This window comes from Heteronotia binoei, chromosome 10 (genome assembly GCF_032191835.1).
Source record: "Heteronotia binoei isolate CCM8104 ecotype False Entrance Well chromosome 10, APGP_CSIRO_Hbin_v1, whole genome shotgun sequence".
NCBI lineage: Eukaryota > Metazoa > Chordata > Lepidosauria > Squamata > Gekkonidae > Heteronotia > Heteronotia binoei.
In genome coordinates, this window is record NC_083232.1 from 63,387,826 (window position 1) to 63,412,374 (window position 24,549).

Genomic DNA, 24,549 nt, shown 5'->3' on the forward strand with positions numbered 1-24,549 from the left:
TACAGGATGAAGTGGTAGGACAGTGTGAACCCTGCTGCTGTATTTCCTGTGATAACACCTGGGTTCTGACCGTATTCATTTGCACTACATCACTTAGTGTTTTTATCTCATTTTTTAAAACGCATTCTGGTTGCTAACTTTGCAGCAGCAACAGTGTTTAAGAGATAGTGACTAAAGCAGTTTCAGGTCTTGTGTGCCACCTTTATAAGTTACTTGCTAGAACTGAGGCTAGATTTGGACAATTAGTAGTTATAGAAATATTTGAATATTCTGCTTTGCTGTGATATGTGTTAAGAAGCAATCTCTCTGACACATAATATCAGGGCTGGATCTAGGGGGGCAGAGGGGGGTGCCCTGGGTGCCAACAGGGGGGGGGCGCCAAATTCAGTATGGAGTCCATGGTATTCTGTGGGACCATAAGATAGAATGGCCCATAAGGGGGTGCCATTTTTTCATGTTGCCCCCCCCTCTAAAAACATGTAGCTCCGGTCCTGCATCATATTTATTTATTTACATTATTTACAATCTCTCTGACACATAAAATCAGGGCTGGATCTAGGGGGGCAGAGGGGGGTGCCCTGGGTGCCAACAGGGGGGGTCGCCAAATTGAGTAGAGAGAACCAGTTTGGTGTAGTGGTTAAGTGTGTGGACTCTTATCTGGGAGAACCGGGTTTGATTCCCCACTCCTCCACTTGCACCTGCTAGCATGGCCTTGGGTCAGCCATAGCTCTGGCAGAGGTTGTCCTTGAAAGGGCAGCTGCTGTGAGAGCCCTCTCCAGCCCCACCCACCTCACAGGGTGCCTGTTGTGGGGGAGGAAGGTAAAGGAGATTGTGAGCCGCTCTGAGACTCTTTGGAGTGGAGGGCGGGATATAAATCCAATATCTTCTTCTTCATCTTCTTCTACATTAGACTTTTATCCCGCCCTCTCTTCAAGCGGACTCAGGGCGGCTTACAACAGTCGGTTACACGATTTAAAAAAAATAAGTCAATACAATCTATAAAACATTAATACAATTAAAATTTAAAAACTATTCCATATATTAACCTTGTTTATAGCTACATTTTCAAGTATTGATTTTGGGGCTCAGGATCATTTTAATTTTAATCCCCTAGAGTTGTTTTTTTTAATTTTATTTGTATCCCACCCTCCTGGCAAGCAGGCTCAGGGCAGGTTCCATCATGAAAATCTACAATATTAAAATCAGATTAACAAGTTAAAATATATCTAAAATAATTAGAACATTAGCAACTAACTTGTGCCTCAACAGATAAACATGAGAGTGTTTGCTTTGGGAAAAATAAATACTAGTACTATACTGCTGAAAGCAAATTGGGTGGATCCTATTAGTCTATTGCAACCAAAACAAATCAAGTATTGTGACACCTTAGAGCAGAGACTGCATGCATGATGTTACTTGAGTGAAAGCTTATGCCATAATAAAACTATCAGTCTTTAAGGTGTCACAAGATGACTCCTTGTTTTTCTTTTCTTTGCTAAAAGCTGGAATAAAATTCTTGTGCATTTTTACACAAATAAGTTGCCACTCTGTCCTCTTTCCCCACCATGGGCCACTAACACAGTGAACAGTAAAAAACACACCTAAAAATAAGTATTGACTGTATGATGCTCTGCTCCTTCAAACACATGCATATAACAGTGGGTTTTTTCTTGTAGATAATTTAAATTAACTAAGAGAATAAATGTAAACCCTGGTGGGGAAAAAATTCATAGAGTGTAGGTAGTGTTTTCTCCCATGAACATATTTTGAAAACTCCAGAAACTAAATATATATTTTTTTAATTTTATAATTTCTTAAAAGGAGGTCAGGGTGATATATAAGTCTGCCCCCATTTTATCCTCAGATCAATCCTGTGAAGTAGGCTAAACTGAGAGAATGTGAGTGGCTCATGATTACCTGAGAGCTTCAGAACTGGTGAGATTTTGATACAGGTGTGAGGCAAAACATCACCTCCCCATTGTATTCCCTCAAGGGCTAATACGGGCCTAAGGTGTTCTGTAGGTGTTGTTAATTGGTTCCTCGGCCTGTGTATCTCTTATCTTCCGCAAGACCAATGATGGAAACCTGGTAATTGGTTTCTCAGGGGAATTTAGGATCTGTAATTGAGAGGAGAGGTCAAGAGTATGAAGTATTCTTCCAAAGATTTCTCTTGGAGACAAGTTCATATTCGATATCATCATTGCCTGACTCCTGGGCCCAGAAAATATAATTGAACTGTGGCCATGGAGAACACTGTTACTAGTAGTTGAGATTTTTATGGATTATAGGTCCAGACTATGACCTGCAATTGCTAGAGATGTAGACCAGTGGTCCCCAATCTTTTTGGGACCAGACCCAGGACTAGCCCGCCCACCAGGGCTGGCAGGGTGGGGGCGCCTCCCTGTTCCCCTGAGGCACCTCCTCCTCCCCACCCCCCTCTGCGGTGCCTCTTCCTCCTTCCGTTTGTACAAGTTTAAGGCCAGGGAAGGCAGCAGTGAAGCGCCTCCCTGGCTCTTTAAAGGCCAACTCTGATAAGTGGGGAAACTGCGGCAGCAGCGTGAGCAGCTGGTTGAAAAAGCCGCGCTGCCCTTGCCTCCTTCCCACTTTCTTCCAACGCCCAGAAAGGAAGTGGGAAGGAGGCAAGGGCAGTGCGGCTTTTTCAGCCAGTTGCTCACGCTGCTGCCATGGTTTCCTCACTGATTGGTGGTGGGAGGAGTCGGCCTTTAAAGAGCCAGGGAGGCACTTCATCGCCGCCTTTCCCGGCCTTAAACTTGTACAAATGGAGGGAGGAGGCGCTGCAGGGGTGGGCAGGGTGGTGAGGCTGCATGCCTCTGCAAGGGAGTGGAGCTGTGTGGCTCAGTTGCCAGCCCCGGGCCCATGGGTTGGGGACCCCTGATGTAGACAACACTCTGTTGGAACAAAGGTTGGTTCCACCTAACAGAGCTCTGGACAGTGTTGGGTAGTTGAAGCTAGTTTTGTTGTTTTCTGTTCTGTATGATTTCTGAGTCATGTGTCAACAATAATTTTTCCTTATTAATAGCTTTTAAATATAAACATTTGTTGTAGCATGAGAACAAGAATAGTAGTTCTATACAGTGGAATCCTCAGCAGTTACTTAGAGTGGTGTAAACCTACTTAGGATGGTGCCGTATAATGAGCTTACAATTATTTCAATTTTGTCAAACCTCACTGCAGTTGTTTACGAAAGGTGGGGTAAACATTTCGTACATGTCCAGGGTAATTCTGATTGCAACTTTGGAGCCAGGAATGAATTTTCTTCTAGTCCAGATTGACCCAGGGATCCTTCTTTTGGGCATAGAGAAAGGTTCACTGGGAGAGTGGAGGGGGTAGTTTCCACCACCAAATATTGCATTTTCTATTTTATAGGTTGAAACGTATATTTATGTTAATTTCATTTGTTTAGTTTAGTTTAATTTGTTCATTTGCTTTACTTTGTTGATTACCACAAGATTTATTATTATATCTCATTAACAGAGCTCTCAGGATACAGATGGTGAATCAAAGTTCCATTATTATTCAACAGTTTTTTTTATAAAAATATGAAGAGTTTGTCTTATGGGGGGAATGTGGCAATGCAGCGATAGATGGCAGACTCCTGAGCCCAGCACTCTCTCCCATTTCTTTCCCTTCCCTAGCTTAAAGCCTCTTCAGACCTCTCAAATGCATCACTGACATGGGCAAAAGTGAAGGACACAAAGCTAAACCTCTTATAACTCAAAATAAATCATTAAAACAGTTCCTTGTGCCTGAAAACGATAATGGAGGATCACCCTGTGCTAAAAACAAAATGGTGACCAAAAACCGCTGACGGACAGAACTTTGGAATTGTAGATTAACCCACTACAATTGTAGATTAACCCACTACAATATAAAACAAGCTGTAGGAAGAATTTATACAGTAAACCAAATATTTGTAATATGTTTCCTTTTTTATTTCTCTTTTAACTTATAGACAAAATATTATTATAGGTATTAACATCTTTGTTATAAAAACAATAGAAAACGAAATTGTTAATGAAGAATTTGCTTTGTAATTTCAGAAAGACCTAAAGACCATTGTAAACTACAAGTTGTAGAAAATCCTACTGACAAACTTTTCTCATCTTATAATAGAAATAACTGATTTACAGATCCATACATTCAGAATTACTAGATAGGTGGCCATTTAGGAAAAAACAAGGGCTCCCATGTGGGAACATGAATGCCCATTAGTGGAATAAGTGTTTTTAATATGGTTTTAATTTACCATTGATCACCTGTAGAGGGTAATTGCCATGTAGTTTTTAAAGAACAATCTAAAAGTAATTAAACATTTTCTGTGATGTTGGGTACAAATCATGCATCTCAGCATAGTCTGAAAGGACACTGATTTCTGGTTGGAATGGTGTGTCTAGCTCCTGTAGCAGAAGAGTTTGTAGCATGTGAAACTTACCTCTGATATTTGACCAAATGCCTAATGTGTTTCTCATTTTCATCTGAACAAAGTTCTGTTCCCAGAGGCAACTGTAAACTATTGTACTTATTTTTACACAGATTATTCTTAATTTTCTGCTTATTTTTGATGCAGTCTTTGTGTCTGTTTATAAAGTTTATGTTTAATTCTGATTGCAGTTTTGTACTGTGCATTGCCACAATTACTAAAAGTAAACAGTGTTTTAAAATCCTTTCAAAATCATTGGCAAAAATATGAAAAAAGCTGTAGGATGAATTTATACAGTAAACCAAATGTTTGTAATATTTGTTTATGGAATTGTTTCTCATAGTATTATGTATAATTATTTAAGAGATATTTGCTTAAGGAATTCAGAAGAGCAGTATGTCAAGGTGGTGGCGGCTACAAGCATAGCCAGCTTCAAGAGGGGTTTAGATAAAAATATGGAGCAGAGGTCCATCGGTGGCTATTAGCCACAGTGTGTATATATATATGTGTTTGTGTGTGTGTATAAAAAATTTTGGCCACTGTGTGATACAGAGTGTTGGACTGGATGGGCCATTGGCCTGATCCAACATGGCTTCTCTTATGTTAGTTATTTGGTCTAGAACAGTTGCAAGTACAACACAGAGAATTCAGGTTCTGTTTTGAATGTATTGTTGCTTTGCATATTTCGTGTGAGTGAAAGTGTCTTTAGCATAATCCTTAGCTCTCTATTTTTGTGTATATGTTCACGGGAATTTAATAGGGTGATTTTTGTTGTATTTTCATTTTCATCAAGGTTGGGAATGATGATAGCTCAAGAATAAATTATGTTTTCATTTCCATTTAGTTGTAAAGGTTCTTTGATATGTGGTGGCACTAAAAGTCTTTTGTAATTCTTTCATTATTAAAAACAAGATATAAACAGCCCTCCAAGCAAACATAACTGAGCTGATCTAAATACAATGAATAAACAATAGGAGCTACTCAGCAGGGTTTTAAAAATCAAATAATGGTCCTATAGATGAAAATGTTTTCAAAACATTATCTATAGATAAAAGAATTAGAGACGATCATTATGAATTATACTTGAAAATTTCTATGCCTTTCTCCTATCTGATATGGCCTCTACAGTAAGTTTCAGAACAAGATTGAAGATGTAGGCTAATATGCAGCCTTTTAAAGCTTTGCATTTTTGTCTCATTTCACACATTTCTCTGAATATCCAGTACAATTGCACTGATATATATGTTGCCCCCCTGCCATTGCTATGGTGTAACGCGATGTGAATTGTGTGTTTGTAAGGGAATTAATTGTATGTTTGGATTTTGGATTTATTTATTTATTATTTATTATATGGTTTTTCCCCAAATAGGACGTGCACACACACACACACTTGCATTCACATTCTCAAAGGGCTTGTTCTGGTATTGGTATCTGGTATTGGTTTGAACCAGTTCCCAAACTACAACTTTTCCTTTGGCTTTAGCATTAAAATAAAGACCTGACCCCTCCCTTGGGTGGGTTTTTTTTTAACCTAGAGCCATCTAGCAACAACAACAAAAATCTGTCCCCCATTATACTAGAGCAGTTTTAATATCTTTGAATGGTTTGGGCCAGCTGAGGTGATGGGAATATGTTGCCTATCCTGAAACTGGTTGCTTACATAAGTTTCCAATGTATACTCTAATGTGCCTTTGTGTTGACAAACGCCTTTTAATCCCTAGTTTCCCCTTTCCCTCTGTAATGTTTGTTTCTGTAATTTCTGTTAATGAGATGAGGAAGTTTCTTTCTTGCCATTGTATCTGAAGAAGTGAGATCTGTGTTGCAAAAGCACATATTAAGAACATAAGAACATAAGAGAAGCCATGTTGGATCAGGCCAATGGCCCATCCAGTCCAACACTCTGTGTCACACAGTGGCAAAAAATTTTATATATACACACACACTGTGGCTAATAGCCACTGATGGACCTCTGCTCCATATTTTTATCTAAACCCCTCTTGAAGCTGGCTATGCTTGTGGCCGCCACCACCTCCTGTGGCAGTGAATTCCACATGTTAATCACCCTTTGGGTGAAGAAGTACTTCCTTTTATCCGTTTTAACCTGTCTGCTAAGCAATTTCATCGAATGCCCACGAGTTCTTGTATTGTGAGAAAGGGAGAAAAGTACTTCTTTCTCTGCTTTCTCCATCCCATGCATTATCTTGTAAACCTCTATCATGTCACCCTGCAGTCGACGTTTCTCCAAGCTAAAGAGTCCCAAGCGTTTCAACCTTTCTTCATAGGGAAAGTGTTCCAGCCCTTTAATCATTCTAGTTGCCCTTTTCTGGACTTTCTCCAATGCTATAATATCCTTTTTGAGGTGCGGCGACCAGAACTGCACACAGTACTCCAAATGAGACTGCACCATCGATTTATACAGGGGCATTATGATACTGGCTGATTTGTTTTCAGTTCCCTTCCTAATAATTCCCAGCATGGTGTTGGCCTTTTTTTATTGCAAACGCACACTGTCTTGACATTTTCAGTGAGTTATCTACCACGACCCCGAGATCTCTCTCTTGGTCAGTCTCTGCCAGTTCACACCCCATCAACTTGTATTGGTAGCTGGGATTCTTGGCCCCAATGTGCATTACTTTGCACTTGGCCACATTGAACCGCATCTGCCACATTGACGCCCACTCACCCAGCCTCAACAGATCCCTTTGGAGTTCCTCGCAATCCTCTCTGGTTCTCACCACCCTGAACAATTTAGTGTCATCTGCAAACTTGGCCACTTCACTGCTCACTTCCAACTCTAAATCATTTATGAACAAGTTAAAGAGCATGGGACCCAGTACCGAGCCCTGCGGCACCCCACTGCTTACCGTCCTCCACTGCGAAGACTGCCCATTTATACTCACTCTCTGCTTCCTATAACTCAGCCAGTTTTTGATCCACAAGAAGACCTGTCCTTTTACTCCATGACTCTCAAGCTTTCTAAGGAGCCTTTGATGAGGAACTTTATCAAAAGCTTTCTGGAAGTCAAGGTAAACAACATCTATCGGGTCACCTTTGTCCACATGTTTGTTTACCCCCTCAAAGAAATGTAACAGGTTAGTGAGGCAAGATCTTCCCTTGCAGAACCCATGCTGAGTCTTCCTCAATAACCCGTGTTCATCAATGTGCCTACTCATTCTGTCCTTAATAATGGTTTCTACCAACTTTCCCGGTATTGAAGTCAGACTGACAGGCCTGTAATTTCCCGGATCTCCTCTGGAACCCTTTTTAAAGATGGGGGTGACATTTGCTACCTTCCAGTCCTCAGGAACGGAGGCAGATTTCAATGAAAGATTACAGATTTTTTTAGAAGATCCACAAGTTCAACTTTGAGTTCTTTCAGAACTCTCGGATGTATGCCATCCGGACCCGGTGACTTATTAGTTTTTAATTTGTCTATCAGTTGTTTGTCACCTCAATCTGATTCAGGTCTTTAAACACCCTTTCCAAAATTAGTGGTTCTGGGGCGGGCAAAAAGTTCTCGTCTTCCACAGTGAAGACGGAGGCAAAAAATTCATCCAGGTTCTCAGCCATTTCCCTATCCTCCTTCAGTAATCCTTTTACTCCACGGTCATCCAAGGGCCCCACTGCTTCCCTGGCTGGTTTCCTACTTCTAATATATTTGAAGAAATTTTTATTGTTGGTCTTTATGTTTTTTGCAATATGCTCCTCATAGTCCCTTTTTGCCTGCCTGATTACAGTCTTGCATTTGATTTGCCACAGCCTGTGTTCCCTTTTACTAATCTCACTTGGACTGGTTTTCCACCGCTTAAAGGAGTCGTTCTTACCTTTTACAGCTTCCATTACTTTGTTTGTTTGTTAACCATGCAGGCCTTTTCTTATGCCTGTTTGTGCCTTTCCTAACTTGTGGTATGTATTTTATCTGAGCTTCTAGGATTATTGTTTTAAATAGTGACAAAGCTTCCCCAAGGGTTTTGACCGTTATTATCAAGTTTTGATCCTCCTGAAATGTAAATGCATTGTTTTCGTCTTAGTTTTTAAAAAAATATTGTTGAAATATGGAATCCCTTGTAAAATTAATAATGGTGTCAGGTTAGTTTATTGGAGCGACATTTTAGCAAGTAAAACTTCTTTAACTACTAACAATTGCATGTTTTAAAGGACTAGAAAAGAAATATCAAATCGTTGAAGATTTTTTATTTGACTTCTGTTTTTTATATTAGACTTCTGTTTTGAATCCCTTTGTTAGCAGCCCTTTTCATGTGATCTGACCTGGGGGACCTATTACAGTTCCACAGGCCCTGTAAAATGGAGCTGTTCAACTAGGCTTTTGGTTGAGGCGGCAGATGTCCGATCAGCCATTTGGCCTCCCTGCTAAAAGCCACCTTATTACATCTACCCATACAGTGTCAGTATTATTACCTTGTTACTCTTGTTTACCATCTATCCAGCTGTTAGGGTTATAATGTAATGTATTTCTCACCATCTTTTAATTGTGTTTAAGTATTTATTGTGATAACTGGATTTCATTATTTTGTACCTTCTGATGTTACCCACTGTGAGCCTAGTTGTAGGAAGGACAGGATATAAATCCAGCAAATAATAAATAAAGTGATTTAATTTGGGGAGTCATTGGTACCTTTCACATCTGAATATAACTAGGAACAGAACTTTTTCTCCCATTATCTTTGTTTCCTAAAACCTTCATTTCCAGCTTGGCAGCCTTTACCCATGAAATCACAGCCACCATCATGAGTATCGGTTATCAGGGTTGGGTTTGCAGAGAAAAATGTGTTGTTTTACAAGGGTCTTTGATGATAGAACTAATTTGAGCCAAGTTCAATATCATTTGTGCTTTCATGGGCAATAAAATTCACTCACAATGATATTCAGCATGGGCAGCTGCTGAATACTTAAGACCAGACGGAGCTTTTGAGCTGATATGGAGGAGGGGGAAGGAGGAAAGCCTGTGAGCTTTAGAAGCTGCAAAATGAATGTAGCCAAACCCTCCCACCCCAAGTATTTTTCAAAGTTAGGTTGATCATTCATCTGCTTTATTTATAAGACTTTCATTAAGTAAACCTTCACCCCCAAGTGATGAAATAACGGAAAATTTGTTTAGACAAACAAGCGAACATTATCCTGTTGGAAAAGATTTCAAAGGAGGCCTGTGAAAAAAGCAAATATTTGCTTTCTTTTCAGATCCCCTGTGGAGCTGCTAAACATTTCTGTAATTCTTTATTATCAAGTTTTGATCCTCCTGAAATGTAAATGCATTGTTTTCTTCTTAGTTTTTAAAAAAAATATTGTTGAAATATGGAATCCCTTTTAAAATTAATAATGGTGTCAGGTTAGTTTATTGGAGTGACATTTTAGCAAGTAAAACTTCTTTAACTACTAACAATTGCATGTTTTAAAGGACTAGAAAAGAAATATCAAATCGTTGAAGATTTTTTATTTGTATACATTGTGGTGCAGATTTGTTTTCATTATGTGTGGCTTGAGTCCATGGGAAGCTTTCTGCAGATGGAAGAGCTTTCTGTCGACAGAGTGTAATGTTCATCCCTCCCTTTGCAGTCCAAAATTCTTCCAGAGATTAACTGCTCCTGGGAGCTGGGACCCCCAGCATCAGAAAGGGAAAGATGGCCAAGGTCTCCTTTGGGAGGGAAGAATCAGTGAAAACCACCCCCCTTGCTCATGCAGAAATTCTTTGTTGGACCCAAGCTAGTATGTCTTATGGAAAACAGTAAGCTGCACTAGAAGAAAAGCTCCAAAATATGTTTATTTTGTAATGTGTAAAAAGTATGCAGCACTGTAGTTTGGTAGTATATTCGAGGTCAGATTGGCTTCAGTTTTTTAAATTAAGTCAAAGTTAATGTCAAATGTTCCCTAATTATAATTAAGACACTTCCTTAAAACAACTTCTTCACTTCTCAGTTTATTTTTTTAACCTGTTTACATCCAGTGTGAATTGATTTATGGTGATTTCAATCACACCAAACTCCACTGATTTTAATGTTTAAAGTCCTACTGTTATTTCTTTGTGAAGATTATACTAATTTGTTTCCATGAAAAGGATAATCAAACAGCTTCTGTTTTGGGTTGTAATTTGTGTACAGATTGCTAGCAGCACTTTCACATGGTCATATACCTTTCACTTTTCCCCCAGAGGTTCTCAATTGGATTGCAAATTACGGTATTTGTGCATGCATGTTCTAGCACAGCCTTCTCTGTCTACCCAGTGCTGTTGGCAGAGAAAGATACTAAGTTTCAAAAGAGATTCTCTCCATGGCTGCTCACTTCTGCTGGGGTGGGTAAAGCTTATCTTTCTAGTTTTCTGTATTTTACATTTTGCTTCTATGCCTGATTCCCACAATGCAGCATATTCATTTGTGTTGACTGGTTGTTGCATGGCTGATGTAGAGCTGCCTGGGAATTGTAGCTTGATCCAGTAAATTCTGCACCATGAACCAAGATGATGAATGGCACTGCCTGAGGACTGCGCAGTGGCATCATATATGTACAATATCATAGCTGATTTTAAATTATTAATTACCTGTCTGTGATATCACTGGGGCATACATAATCCAAGTGAGGCATGTTATGAACATGCACTGGTGGCTACTTGGCCAGCTACTGAGTGAAAATCCTCACAAATTCAAAACTACTCAAAATGCTTTTCATTTTGAATTGCAGACATATTGAGTAGAACTCTTGGTGAACATATGATCATTTGTCAACAAACAGGCATTAAGGACAAGACAAGTTTAATTTTGAGTGCCCATTTGCAAACTTTCAGTCATCCCTAGCAATAAAACAATATCAATTTAAAATGAAATAGTCAGATTATAACCCCAAAAGTTAAAGAATTGGTTCTTAAATATTCCACTTAATATTTTCTTACCATTTTATGTAAATTATATACAGTACTTTACTTATTTTTAGAAATTTTAATAGGCATTTGTGCTGGTTGGAATCAACACTAGAAAGTGATTGTCCTCTGCAGTGTTACTTTGTGTTTTAGTCTCTACTAGGGATGAGCATAGAGTGCGGAAATGGGAGTTTGTTTTGATTCAGGCCCATGCCTGGTCTGTACCTTCTCCATTCTTACATAACTACCCTGCTGTGCCCTACAGCACTACCTTGTACAATATTCACTGCCGTTTTTGGGATTACCTGGCAACCTGAAATGGTGGCAAAAATCCTGTGAGGTAGTCTAATGACAGCTTGGAACTTTAAACTGTTTTATGTTTGGAGGCAAGGGGAAGCAAGAGTTTTGGATACAAGAAGCCTAGGGATGGGAAGAGGCTGTACACGTTGTAAGAAAGGAAGGATTGCTGAGAGAGGATTGTGAGAGAAAGCAGGCAAGTGAAAGAGTGAGCTGAAGAAAAGGAGTGTGGGTGGGGAGCAAGCGGGGGAATCTGAAAAGCAGGAGCTGGCAAAAGAAGGATGCCAAGATAATATGGAGAAAAGGATAGTTGAGAGGGTGATGGGATTTCCCCTCTCCCACACGTGAGTGGGTCCTTTGTTTTGTATAAATTAAGTAGGGGGCACGTCTGCCTGTACTGCAGTCACTTAAAGTTATATAACTTTTAACTATACTCACGGTTAAAAACTAGTATATGTGGTAAGAAGCACAATCTTATGCTTTAAGGAGTCTAAGAAAAAATACAGTGAAGCAAAATGCTTGTAGAACTATGAGCTCCAGAATCTGAATTTTATGTTGTTAGTTGCGATGGAAAACTTGATATTGTTGCTCAGTTGATAGATGCATGTGCCTGAGTTTGGATGGTAAGTCAGTTAAATGTTTGCGCCTTTCCTAGCAATAGACCATTTTTACTGAGACCTACCTCACAGAGAATTGTAGGTGTGTGTGGGTGGGAATACTATTTTTATAACGAACTATGGCATGAGATTATCAGCCAAAAGCTCTTTAAACAAGATGCTTTGCATTGATTCCTAAAGTTTAATGTGATGGGTACCCTCCTAACTGCTTCTGTGAGGTATTCCGCAAGGATTTGTGCCAGGCCTGTAGCCAGGAATATTTCATTGGGGGGCACTGGGAAAATTGGTGGGGCATGATTTAACAAAATAAAAAATACAATAATAAATGGCTTTCACTCAAGAAGACAGTGTTGGCCCACAATGCAGTGCCGTGCATGAGAGAGGCACCAGAGTATTGCTGCTTTTTATGCAGCTCCCAATCATTGCAGTGGGACTTGATCATGAACACTTCATGAGGTCTTCCCACTGGATCAGGCCTCAAACTGTTTGCTGTGGTGTGATTTCATAGAAACCAGTCAGACTTGTGCTTACTGGTGCTCTTGAAGAAGCAGCGACGGCACTCTTTGCCTCTCCTCCCCCCATTTCTGCTACAGTCATTCCCATTCAACAGCATTTATGTCATGGTGGCGGGAGGGAGGGAGGCGGACAACGCAGGCAAAGGCAGGCAGACTGCAGGGGGAGGGGGGAGACTGGAGAAGGATTTAAGACTAGTTAAGCTCTGCAGAGCGTTCAACAGTGAAACAACCCTGCTGAATTGCCAGTGCACTGGCCATTTGTGGAATAATGAGAAGCTGCTTCTTCCCTGTTCTGAGAGACTCAGTTTCACACAGGCTCCTGTTAGAGGTGGCAGCTTGTGCCTGTGTGTCTCTTTACCAAGGAAAAGGAGGTAGGAGACACTGCACTCCCAATCAGTCAGACTCTGTGCCGTTGCTCCAAATGAGGAAACCACAGGCACTGTCAGCCACAATTAAACAAAATCAACTTGCCTGTGATCAATATCTATTCATTTACCTGGTGATTCCAGCACTGTCCTCTGGATTTGCAGGATGGCTGTGCAAGGAAGAGCAGCACTGGTGAACTGGGCCCCCACCCCCAACCTAATCCCATCCCCACCACCCCACCCCCACAAATTTAAGTAATTACTGGGGTGCAGGAGATCAGCTGTGCAGGGCAGCCGACAAGGCAGGGTCAGGGAGCTAGTGCTGTGCTGTGGTGCACTTACCATGGATTTAAAATTTAAAGGGCTTTAGAAACAGGTTAAAATACAAATTTCTGTAAACAAAAGTTGTGGGGCATGAAGGAGAGTTGGGAGCATGACCATGAGATGCCCCACCATGGCTGTGGGCCTGATAGGTGCCATAGCTAAAAATGATCATGGATTAAACAGGATCTATTTTTAGTAGTATTGTACATGTATCATGATTTTTTTTACTAATGCTATACATGGAGAGATTAACTGACAGTTGACCCTACCTTTACATTTCATGACTGAAGAATTAAAATCCTTTGAAATTTTAAGGATTTATATAATTATTATTAGTGAATCAGTGTGGTGTACTGTTGCTCTATACTTACTGTATCTGACTTTCTTTGTGGCCTTTTCTGGAAAATTTGTTAAACCATGTACTTCATTTATTACCAAGTAAGAAACATAGTCAAGCAAGCCTCCTTGTGTGCATGGAGGACAATATTTATTCTCTCCTTCAAAGCAGTTTCCTACCCTCACCTCTGCATTTGAAATTGTACAGAAAATTCTCTTGAATATATGAAAAAATTTCGGGGGTTAAGAAAACATCCCACCTACACATACAGATCTACTTGCCTGCTTTAAGGACTATGGCCATTAAACCTAAGGACCTGATCTCATAAATCTATAAAAATATGGCTGTTGCATAATAAAAATTAACCTGTGTATTGACTGGCACATTCAGAGTTTAGCTTGCTTTCTGTTTCTGGCATGGTATCACTGACTACCTGTGTGTTCTGTATAGGTGACTGTGTTCATTGTAGTAGAATATTTACAGATTTGCCTTTGAGAGCGGTATATTTTGGGATGATCTTCCAGTTTTCCCCAGATTACTGTTTTAACGTAGTTGTAGTTTATTAGATGGGTTAGTGATGATAGAGTAGTATCCTGGTATTACTGTGGCTTCAAGTGTCTCAGTTAGCTGTGTTGCATTTAAATAGCTAGCCTGGCACTGGTAGTTCCTGGTAGTTTAATGTTTTTAAAAGCATGCCTTCTCTTAATTAGCTTATTAATTGAATAGCATACTGTATGACCTTAACAGCATTCTGTACTAGAGGGTTGTGTAGGGTCTTTTTGCAACAGCAGTCCCAGAGGACATTTGACTGATTCATTACTATGCAATATCTCTTCTGTCTAGGGGTGAGGAAGAGCAGCATATGTTGTGCCATGTGAAAGGGCATTTCAGTTGGCTGGTTCAGAGAGGAAATGAGCCTCAGCCCTGCTGCTTGTTGAACAGCTACTACCAGGACTATTGATGGGTGATGGCTATTTTTTTCAGCTGCCTTATGGCCCTGCTTTTCCTGAGGCACCAATGGAGTGCTTGTCACAGTCTACATCTAAAGATGTCTGCTTTGGGACAAAAACTATAATTAGCACGCTCTTGTTTATTTGTGCTTTCCAACATATAAATAACATCTGCCATTCATATTTTTGAAGGTGGCTTGTTTGCTTCACTGCCATATCTCATTCACAGAAATGTCCTGTTGGTAGCAGCAGGCATGGAAAAACACATTACAAAAATGAAGGATTAATATTAAAGTGGTTATAAACATTTTCATAACTTCTTGTCGTGGCTGATTTAAAGATGTGAAACTTTTAAGGATTTATTTGCATTTCCTTCAGGTCATGCTTGTCTGTTAAAATGGGGGAAAGCATTTGCTGAACGTGAAGATCAAGTAATCTACATGTACATTAGTCAAATATTTATTGAGTGTGCACTATATATATATATATATATATATATATAAATGGACATATATGCATTTTATTTGCTAATATAATTTGATACAAACAAGTTATATTGTGTCTCTTTTATACAATTGCTAATTGTTAATTAAAGTAATTAATTTGACTTCTAGGCAGTATGTTGGTTCTTTGTTGATGATTTTTCTTTTATCCCCACTTAATGGTATTTGCTGGAATCCTTTATTGATTTAATACCCTACCTAATGAATGAAATTGATTCTTTGGAAATTGTTTAAGATCTTCTGATACTTTCAGTGCTGCTTTAATCTATTTTGTAGTTTATGCTTGTTTGTTTTTTGACAGTTGTGTTCTTATTATTGTTGCTTGTCTATTTCAATTGTGTAACATTTTTATTTGGATTGCAGACTTCATATAAGCTATCCTGAGAACCAATTTGTGTAAAAAATATTTTAAAGGAAGTTATCTTTCCTTTAGTTGTATAGATCATAGGGATGGCATAAACTCACAGTTTAGGGTTGCCAAGTCTGTGTTGAAAAATACCCAGAGACTTTGGGGGTGACTCTGGGAGAGGGGGGGATAGGGAAGGGGGGCTGAGCATGGTACAAAGCAGCCATTTCTGCCAAGGGAGCTGATCTCTGCCAGCTGGAGATTAGTTGTAAAAGTGGGAGATCTCCAGGCCCCACTTGAAGTCTGGCAACTCTATCACAGTTCCACTTTCATATCAGTCTATACAGTCAGTGTGTCATGCTAGTAGATAGTTTTCACTAAAGTTGTACAGTGCTAGTTCTGTTGTTTTGAATCTTGGAGTCACATCACATTCAATTCAGTTAGTTTCCAACATGATATTCAGGGGTGGAATTCTAGAAGGAGCTTCTTTGCATATTAGGCCACACATGCATGATGCAGCCAATCCTCCAAGAGCTTACAAAAAAGAGCCTTTTAAGTTCTTGGAGGATTGGCTACATCAGTGGTGTGTGGCCTAATATGCAAATGAGCTCCTGCTAGAATTCCACTCCTGATTATATTAATTTGGGAATGTTAAGTAACTGTTCTCTGTGTGTGTTTTGTCGGGCCCCAGTTTAGTGAATGCCTTTCAATGGCGGATCTCCAAATTAAAATTATCAAGTACCTATTTCTGAAATATTTTAATTTAATTGTTCCACCTGCTGTTGCCCTGGAGGGTTTTTCGTTCCATATGAAAATTATAATGCTTATCATAGCCTTGAGAATTGATAATTTATTTTAATGCATGAGGGGCTGAATTCAGTTTGCTGCTCTTCGTTGTGCCTTTAAGAAGCTATTTATTCACCTGTTGGCATCTTGCATATCAATTTTAATGGATTCCTTCATTGTATCACCTCTGAAATAATTTACATGGATTTTATAACATATGTAGAGATTAAATATACTCTTTTATATTGAATTATTCGGAGATTTGCTCCAAAATAGTTGATACTATGCAGTGTTCTCGAGCTAAATAATTGCAAATAAGCCATGAGTGAATATAAAGCCTGCTTTGTTGATCACATTTTTTAAAGTGAAATTTGCTTCTGATCATGCATATGTCTGGTACATATTTATGTTATAGGCTAAAATGGTACAGATATATTGTAAAGGCTAAATTTGCTAATGAAGGTTTTGTACCATCTTTGAAAGTCTGTCTAAGAAGTTTAAGCTTTTCTGTTTTGGTATGATACGTTTTTATATATTTGATATTTGGTATTGCTGTTCATCGTGAGTGAAGTTTTTCCCTAGTAAACAATATGGAAAGGGGCCAGACTATAACTATAAATGTTACTACGGCTGCATAATCAACCATGTACAATTTGTTTGTTACATCCCAGAACTGGGCCAGTGTTTCAAAGAGAAAGCATGCAGAGATGATTAGCAAATGCACAGCATTACTGTGAAATAAGCTACTTGGCCATAGTTGATCTATTCATTTTAGTACTTACACATGCTTACATTTTTTTTATCATTACAAGCACTAGTAATGTTTAACTTTAGTTGGCATTTCCACTGTAATGGTATAAAGAAGTAATGGTTTTAATGTACAGATTATTGTGTTACGCAGGTATAATGAATGCCATCTGGTATTTTCTTTCAGATTGCTTAGAGCTTTATGCAAATATGTGATACTGCAAAGAACTGAAAACGTCTGCTTTGGAGATTTGCTTTAACAGTTTATTATGTCAAGTATGCATTTTAGTTATGATTCACATTACAGTTGCAACAATTCAGCAGAATTTCATGGCACTCTTGATGCTCACGGACCTATTGTTTGCAGTAAAACAATTATTTGGAAGGATCACAAAAGAAATACTACATGGTTTAAATATTATGTAACCAATACATACTCATCTTTAGTACATGTAATTCCTGGTTGTTTTCTTTTGTATCAAGCAGCACTTTTTTCTTAATAACTGTTAAGACCAAGTATGGAATAAGTAGCTTCATGTATCTCAACTTTTTTTTGTTAATCAGGGTGGAGTGTAACCATGACCTTAGATACTTTTGTGATGGAGCTTACCATTTAGCTATAAGTTCTTAGTGTGATTACAAAGGCCAATAAATGTAATCTGCTATAAAATGAGCATTACCCTCAAGTGATCAAAATCTGCTGGTGGTCCCTGGCCCAAAGAGCATCCGACCGCCCTCAGCCAGGACATTTTCAGTCCTGGCTCCAACCTGGTGGAACACTCTTCCAGGAGTGATCCTGGCCCTGCAGGATCTGGTACAATTCCCTCAGGGCCTAAAAAACAGTTATTCTGCCGGGGCCTATGGTTGAGGACAGCATTGCGTCCCTAGCTGATAGGCTATAAAAAGTTTGGAACCTTTATTTTAAATATTGAAGTAATATTTTAAATGATAGATTGAAACAATTGCAAAATTAATTCAGGTGTTTTTTGAGAAAGACGTAATACAACCAGGCTGCTTTTAGGGCAAGTGCTACTTCAGCTGAGCAATTTCCTGTGTTAACACAGTGTGAAGATACCACATGCTTTCTCTCCTGTAACAGGAAAGACTTCTGCAAAAGCCCTGGAGCATAGCTTTTAGTTCTAGTCATGCAGTCTGGATAATTTAATTCAGACATGAAGCTAATAACATTTTTAATACAATTGTGTGTTAAACAGTATTCACAGTTTAGCCTTTGTATGTAGGAACTCATCTGATGCAGTCTGAACACAGTGGCAAAACCTTCAGTAACCCTTTTACATGCTTTGTGTTATAGAATGAGAAAGCTGATTCTGTTAATCAGCTATGGTAAAATGTATGATAGCATAAATATGAGAGCATATTTCAGCGAAAGTTAAGCATGTTTATTGTAATAGAGTAGTTATGCTTATTCATCAATAGAGCATATTATCAATGACAAAACACAGAAACTATGAATAGTATTATAAAACTGTTTATTGAGGTAAGATACTCCATCTGCTGCTTGTTATTTTTGTACATAATTAGATATTAATACTAACATTAGTAATATGTAGCCTATGTCTACTTCATTTGCTACATCTGTAATTTGAACAAAAGTCCAAAACTGTAGCTCTTGTTTTGTCTTTCCTATTCTCTCTCTGGATCATTCTGATCCTCTGAACTACTGATTTTCTGCTCCTTTCTTACTTGAAGAAAACCCTGGCAAAATCCAGAAAAGCAATCTTTTAAAAGGCTTATAAACTTTCAGTCATTCTTACTTATAATTAAATACAACATGAAATCATTCTTAGATATAAAAATTCACTGTAACACTTCCCCCCAGACTATGGTTCTGCCATTGTGAATTTCTATAATACATAATGGACTGTCATTTTTTATTTGGTTTGATTTATAGCCCACTCTCCCCAAAACCAGATCAGAGCGGGTGACAACAAATTATAAATATACAATTTAAAACCTTCTAAAATGCAACATATAATTATTCAAAGTCAATAAATACACTAAATTAATAGAACAGCTACTATACAGTTTGAGATGGCATAAAACTCATACAGAGGGTCAATATACAGACATCTGGAAACAGGGAAGCAAGAGAAAAAGGGGAAGAAGGGAGAGGCCAGAACTAACTGTAGCCTATCAGCTAGGGACGCAATGCTGTCCTCAACCATAGACCCCGGCAGAATAACTGTTTTTTAGGCCCTGAGGGAATTGTACCAGATCCTGCAGGGCCAGGATCACTCCTGGAAGAGTGTTCCACCAGGTTGGAGCCAGGACTGAAAATGTCCTGGCTGAGGGCGGTCGGATGCTCTTTGGGCCAGGGACCACCAGCAGATTTTGATCACTTGAGGGTAATGCTCTATGGGCGACCTGCCACAACAGGTTTTTCCTGAAGGTATGGTGGTTCCTGACTGTTAAGGGCTTTGAAGGTCAGCACCAGAACCTTGAACTTGATCTGGACCTCAGTCTGGAGCCAGTGCAGTTGATAGAGCATCAGTTGGGTATGCTCTTTAGAGAGTGTTCCTATCAGAACCCTCACAGTTGCATTCTGGACCAGTTGCATTTTCCAGACTTCTGGGGAAGCCCTACATAGAACAAGTTGCAGTACTCCGACTCCACCCTCCAAACCAGCCATTTCCTCCAGGGGAGCCATTGTTGCCGGTCTCCAGGTGAGGGCTGGAGATCACTCAGGATTACATCTGTTCTCCAGATGTCAAAGATCAGCTTCCCTTGAGGTGGGGGGGGAGAGAATGCCTTCACTTGGATAGGAAGATATCAAGGGGGGAGGGCAGTCACCCAGAGCCTTTTTCTAGAGCCAATTGTATTTCTCCTCACAATGGGCCTTATTCCTAGTCACTGTATAATGTTGTGATTCCAAGACAGTCAAATACTTACTGACAACCTCTGATTTTTGGAGTACTGTAACTTGGGAACTAACAGTGCAATCCTTAAGAACACTTATGGGAGATAAGCATCACTAAGTAGAACTGAGGACTGAACTGTAAATTAATTTTTAAATAAACGACCATGTTTGTTTCCTGGAAATGAAACATGAATTTTTCTCAAATGCAACTAAATTTGACACTAGTGCACATTTCTCAGTAGCTGACCTGCCACAGTTAAATAGTCTGTTCCAGTATGAAGGATTTCTGTGTTATTGATTTGTTCAACATTGGCCTATTTCAGGATTTCATGCTTGTTATTGTATTGTTGCACATTCAGTGGTAATTCAAGCATTGTAAATACCATTCATTTAAATGTTAGAAACATTGAAGCTATAATTAAAATTACGATAGTGGGTATGTACATGGCAGCCATGTCAAACTAATGCAGTCATGGGACCTGACCTGAAAGATTCCATCCTAACAGTTCCTCCTCTGATACTAGGTGCCTTCCTCCAATGGAAGATTGCTTATACAAGAGGAAACCTCCGTCATTAGTAAAACCAACCCCATAGTTCTGAATCAGGGGGAAAAGTTATTAATACCAAATTTTAACAAAATTATATGGTCTCAGTAAGAACATAAGAGAAGCCATGTTGGATCAGGCCAACGGCCCATTCAGTCCAACACTCTGTGTCACACAGTGGCAAAAAATTTTATATACACACATACACTGTGGCTAATAGCCACTGATAGACCTGTGCTCCATATTTTTAGCTTGTCTTTCTATTATATTTATGCTTATCTTTTCTCTCCAGTGGAGTCTCCAGACAAATACAGTTTTGAGTGTTAAATGCTTTCAGAACTCTCTTGAAACAAAAATATTTGTATGTGTGCCCCTGATGATTGACACAGCTACCTGGTGAACTGGTTCCAACCTAAGGTCGCTCCAGACCTCCTCCTGGATCCACTCCCCTTCCCCCAGGCTCTCAGCTGTGTGCTCCTCTGAGCCCACATTAGCCTTGATGATCTCAGAACCTCCTGTGAAATCTCCACTCTGCACCTCTGTCTCTTCAGCATGCACATCCTTGAAGCTAGACAAGTTCCCTTCCTTGCTAGGAACATCTGCAGCTCTTTCTGCACTTGGGGAAAGCTACATCCTTTTCCCTCAGGACTTGAGATGGGCTAGTTTTCCCCCTCCTGAGTGACGGCCCTCTCTTCGTCCTCAGTAGCCTGGGCAACATCCCCATCCCTGGTTGGTGGTGAGTCGGCTTCCTTGAAGTTGCCTTCCTCCTCCCACTTCCCTTTGAGGATTTGGCTGCATATTACTACATCAATGGTGTACTGGCCAGCCAACAAATCCCAGCCCAATAACACTGGAACTTCCTTTTCCTTCATTACCCCCACCTCTGTGAGACCTTTTGACCCTCACCATTCCACTGGCATCCAGGCCACAGGAATCAAAGCAAGTGGTCCCAGAACCCCCTTGATTTGAAATGCCATATCAGGAACAATATCAGCTTCTGACACCAGATCTGCCCTCACTAAAGTTACTGAAGAACCAGTGTCAGCATATCCCAAAACCAATTGGCCCTTTAGCCTTATTGGTTCCACAAAATCACTCCAGGTCTCTGCAGGGTGTATTCTTATAATATTGGTGAAGCAACACTCATGGCTTACCACTGCAACTTGCTCCTCCTTCACTTTTGGAGTAACTGGTGCCTCAGTTGTGGGTTTGGAGATCTCAGCTTGCAGCTCTGGGAAGGCTGACCGGAGGTGTCCAGCCTTCCCACAGTTGTAGCATCTTCGAATCTGGGGCCGATCCTGATTAGCCAAATCAGGGGATTTCCTACCCTCTGCCTGGGTAGGTAACCCTTCCCTTTTGGGGGGAGGTTGTACTTTCCCACCCCTTTGGGACCCCTTTTGTTCCCTTCCCAACTGGGAAAGCATCCAATCCAACCCTTCTCTGTTCAACACGAGCTTGTCTGCCAGTTCTGAGGCCTCTGCAATGTTTTTTGGTTTCTTAACTTTTACCAGGCATTTCAACTCTATGGGAAGTCTAAAGTAGAATTGATCTTGGACCAACAATTGGAATAGAGCCTCAAAATCCTGGGCTTTTGCTTCCTCTGCCCATCTCTTCCCCAGCTCGCTTAGCTTTACCCCAGATTCAGAATATGATTTACATTGCGATGGCTGGTGTACCGTCCGCCTAACGCACCGGCCAGTGCCCTGCCATCCCTGATGGAGGCTGTAGCAGGCTGGGCATTGGAGCACCCTCGACTTATAGTCCTGGGTGACTTCAATGTCCATGCTGAGGACGCAGCTTCCACTCGTGCGACGGACCTAGTGCTTTCCATGGCAGCACTAGGACTTTCCCAATATGTAACAGCGCCCACGCATCAGGCTGGGCACACACTAGACCTGATCTTTGCGGCGGGAGTAGTAGTGGGTCAGATATCTGCCGAGGCAGTGCCATGGTCTGACCACCAGGCCCTGAAGGCCCGTGTGGACATGCCACCCCTATCCCGTTTAGGCGGTGAGCAGATTTTGGCTCGCCCGCGTAGTCAGATGGACCCGTTGCGGCTTCAAATGGCTATACGGGATCCTTGGCCCTCCAGCGACTCGTTGGATGAGCTAGTGGAGACCTGGAATAACCGGCTCTCCGAGGCCATCGACGAAATCGCTCCCTGACGTCCTCTTCATCCTCGATCACAATCCGCTCCGTGGTATATCCCGGAGCTGCAATCAATGAAGCGACGATTAAGACGACTAGAGAGACAATGGCGCCACGCTCGTGACGAAGCTACGAGAACATCATATAGGTCATTTATGCGGACCTATGAGATGGCTATTCGGATTGCAAAGAAGGATCACTTTGCATCCAGAATCGCATTGCGACCTCGCGCCCAGCACAATTGTTTAGTATAATTCGGTCATTAACAGAATTGTCGCAGGGCAAACAAAATAATAGAGAATTGGAAATAGGCTGTGAGGCTTTTGCGAGCTTTTTCGCAGATAAGGTCTCACCGCTCCAACACAACTTACCCACCATAATTAATACAATAGATGAACTTGGAGCACTGAGCATGTCTTCTGGTCCAATTCTGGACTCCTTTGGTCCACTCAGTCTGGAGGAAGTCGACAGGATCCTTGCAGCTGTACGCCCTACGACCTGTAGGTTAGATCCGTGCCCGTCTTGGCTTATAAAGGCTAGCCAAATGTGGCTGCATGAACCACTGCAGGACATTATCAACAGGTCCCTGACCAAAGGGATCTTTCCCACACCTCTTAAAGAGGCAGTGGTCCATCCCCTCTTAAAAAAACCATCAGCAGACCCGGCCGTATTGGCGAACTATCGGCCGGTTTCAAACCTTCCCTTTTTGGGTAAGGTCATAGAGTGGGCGGTGGCGATTCAGCTGCAGGGATTCCTGGAGGACACTTCCACACTGGATCCATTCCAGTCCGGCTTCCAGCCAGGTCACGGGACGGAGACATTTCTGGTCACTCTCATAGATGACCTTATTTGACATCTGGATCAGGGCGGCTCTGCAGTGCTGTTGTTATTAAATCTGTCAGCCGCTTTTGACATGGTTGACCATCAGCTACTGACTAGCCGCCTTGCCGATGTGAGGATTCAGGGATCTGCCTTACAGTGGCTGACCTCCTTTCTCCAAGATCGGGGACAAAGGATGGTGATAGGGGAGGAAGCATCCCAGAGGCACTCTCTTAGTTGTGGGGTGCCGCAGGGAGCGGTCCTATCCCCGATGCTATTTAATATCTATATGCGCCCCCTTGCCCAGATTGTCAGGAGGTACGGACTGGGTTGCCATCAATATGCGGATGACACCCAGCTCTATTGAGCCTGTCTGACTGTTCCCTGGAAAATCTAGACCTGGCGTTACAAGCCGTGGCTTCTTGGCTCAGACTGAGTCGGCTGAAATTGAATCCAACGAAGACGGAGGTGCTCTACCTGGGTTGAGGCGGTCCGGGAAGAGAGATCCAGCTGCCGGCCCTTGACGGGGTACCACTGATACCGGTCCCTAAGGTCAAGAGCTTAGGCATGCTTCTTGAGTCCTCCCTTACAATGGAGGCCCAGGTAGCAGCCACTGTTAGATCTGCCTTTTTTCATCTTCGGCAAGCGTGGCAGCTGGCCCCTTACCTGGAGCGCAATGACTTAGCGACAGTAATCCATGCTACGGTCACCTCAAGAATAGATCACTGTAATGCTCTCTACATGGGGCTACCCTTGATGCTAACCTGGAGACTACAACTAGTGCAGAACGCTGCGGCACGGCTGTTAATGGGGCTGCCGTGACGGGAGCACATTCAGCCAGTGCTGAGAGAGCTGCACTGGTTGCCTGTTGTGTTCCAAGTTCGCTTCAAGGTGTTGGTATTAACCTTTAAAGCCCTCTGTGGTCAGGGACCTGCCTATCTACGGGACCGCCTTTCCCCATATATCCCCCAGAGAGCACTGTGATCAGGGACAAAAAATCTGTTGTCTGCCCCTGGCCCAAAAGAAGCGAGGCTGTGTATGACGAGATCCAGGGCTTTTTCGG

General features: G+C 41.1%; 1 protein-coding gene across 1 annotated transcript in view; it reads left to right on the plus strand.

The window, feature by feature from the left end:
* Positions 1–24,549, plus strand: part of LOC132578602 (ubiquitin-conjugating enzyme E2 E2) — a 176,127-nt gene that overhangs the window by 20,114 nt on the left and 131,464 nt on the right. The gene's annotated exons all lie outside the window — the stretch shown is intronic.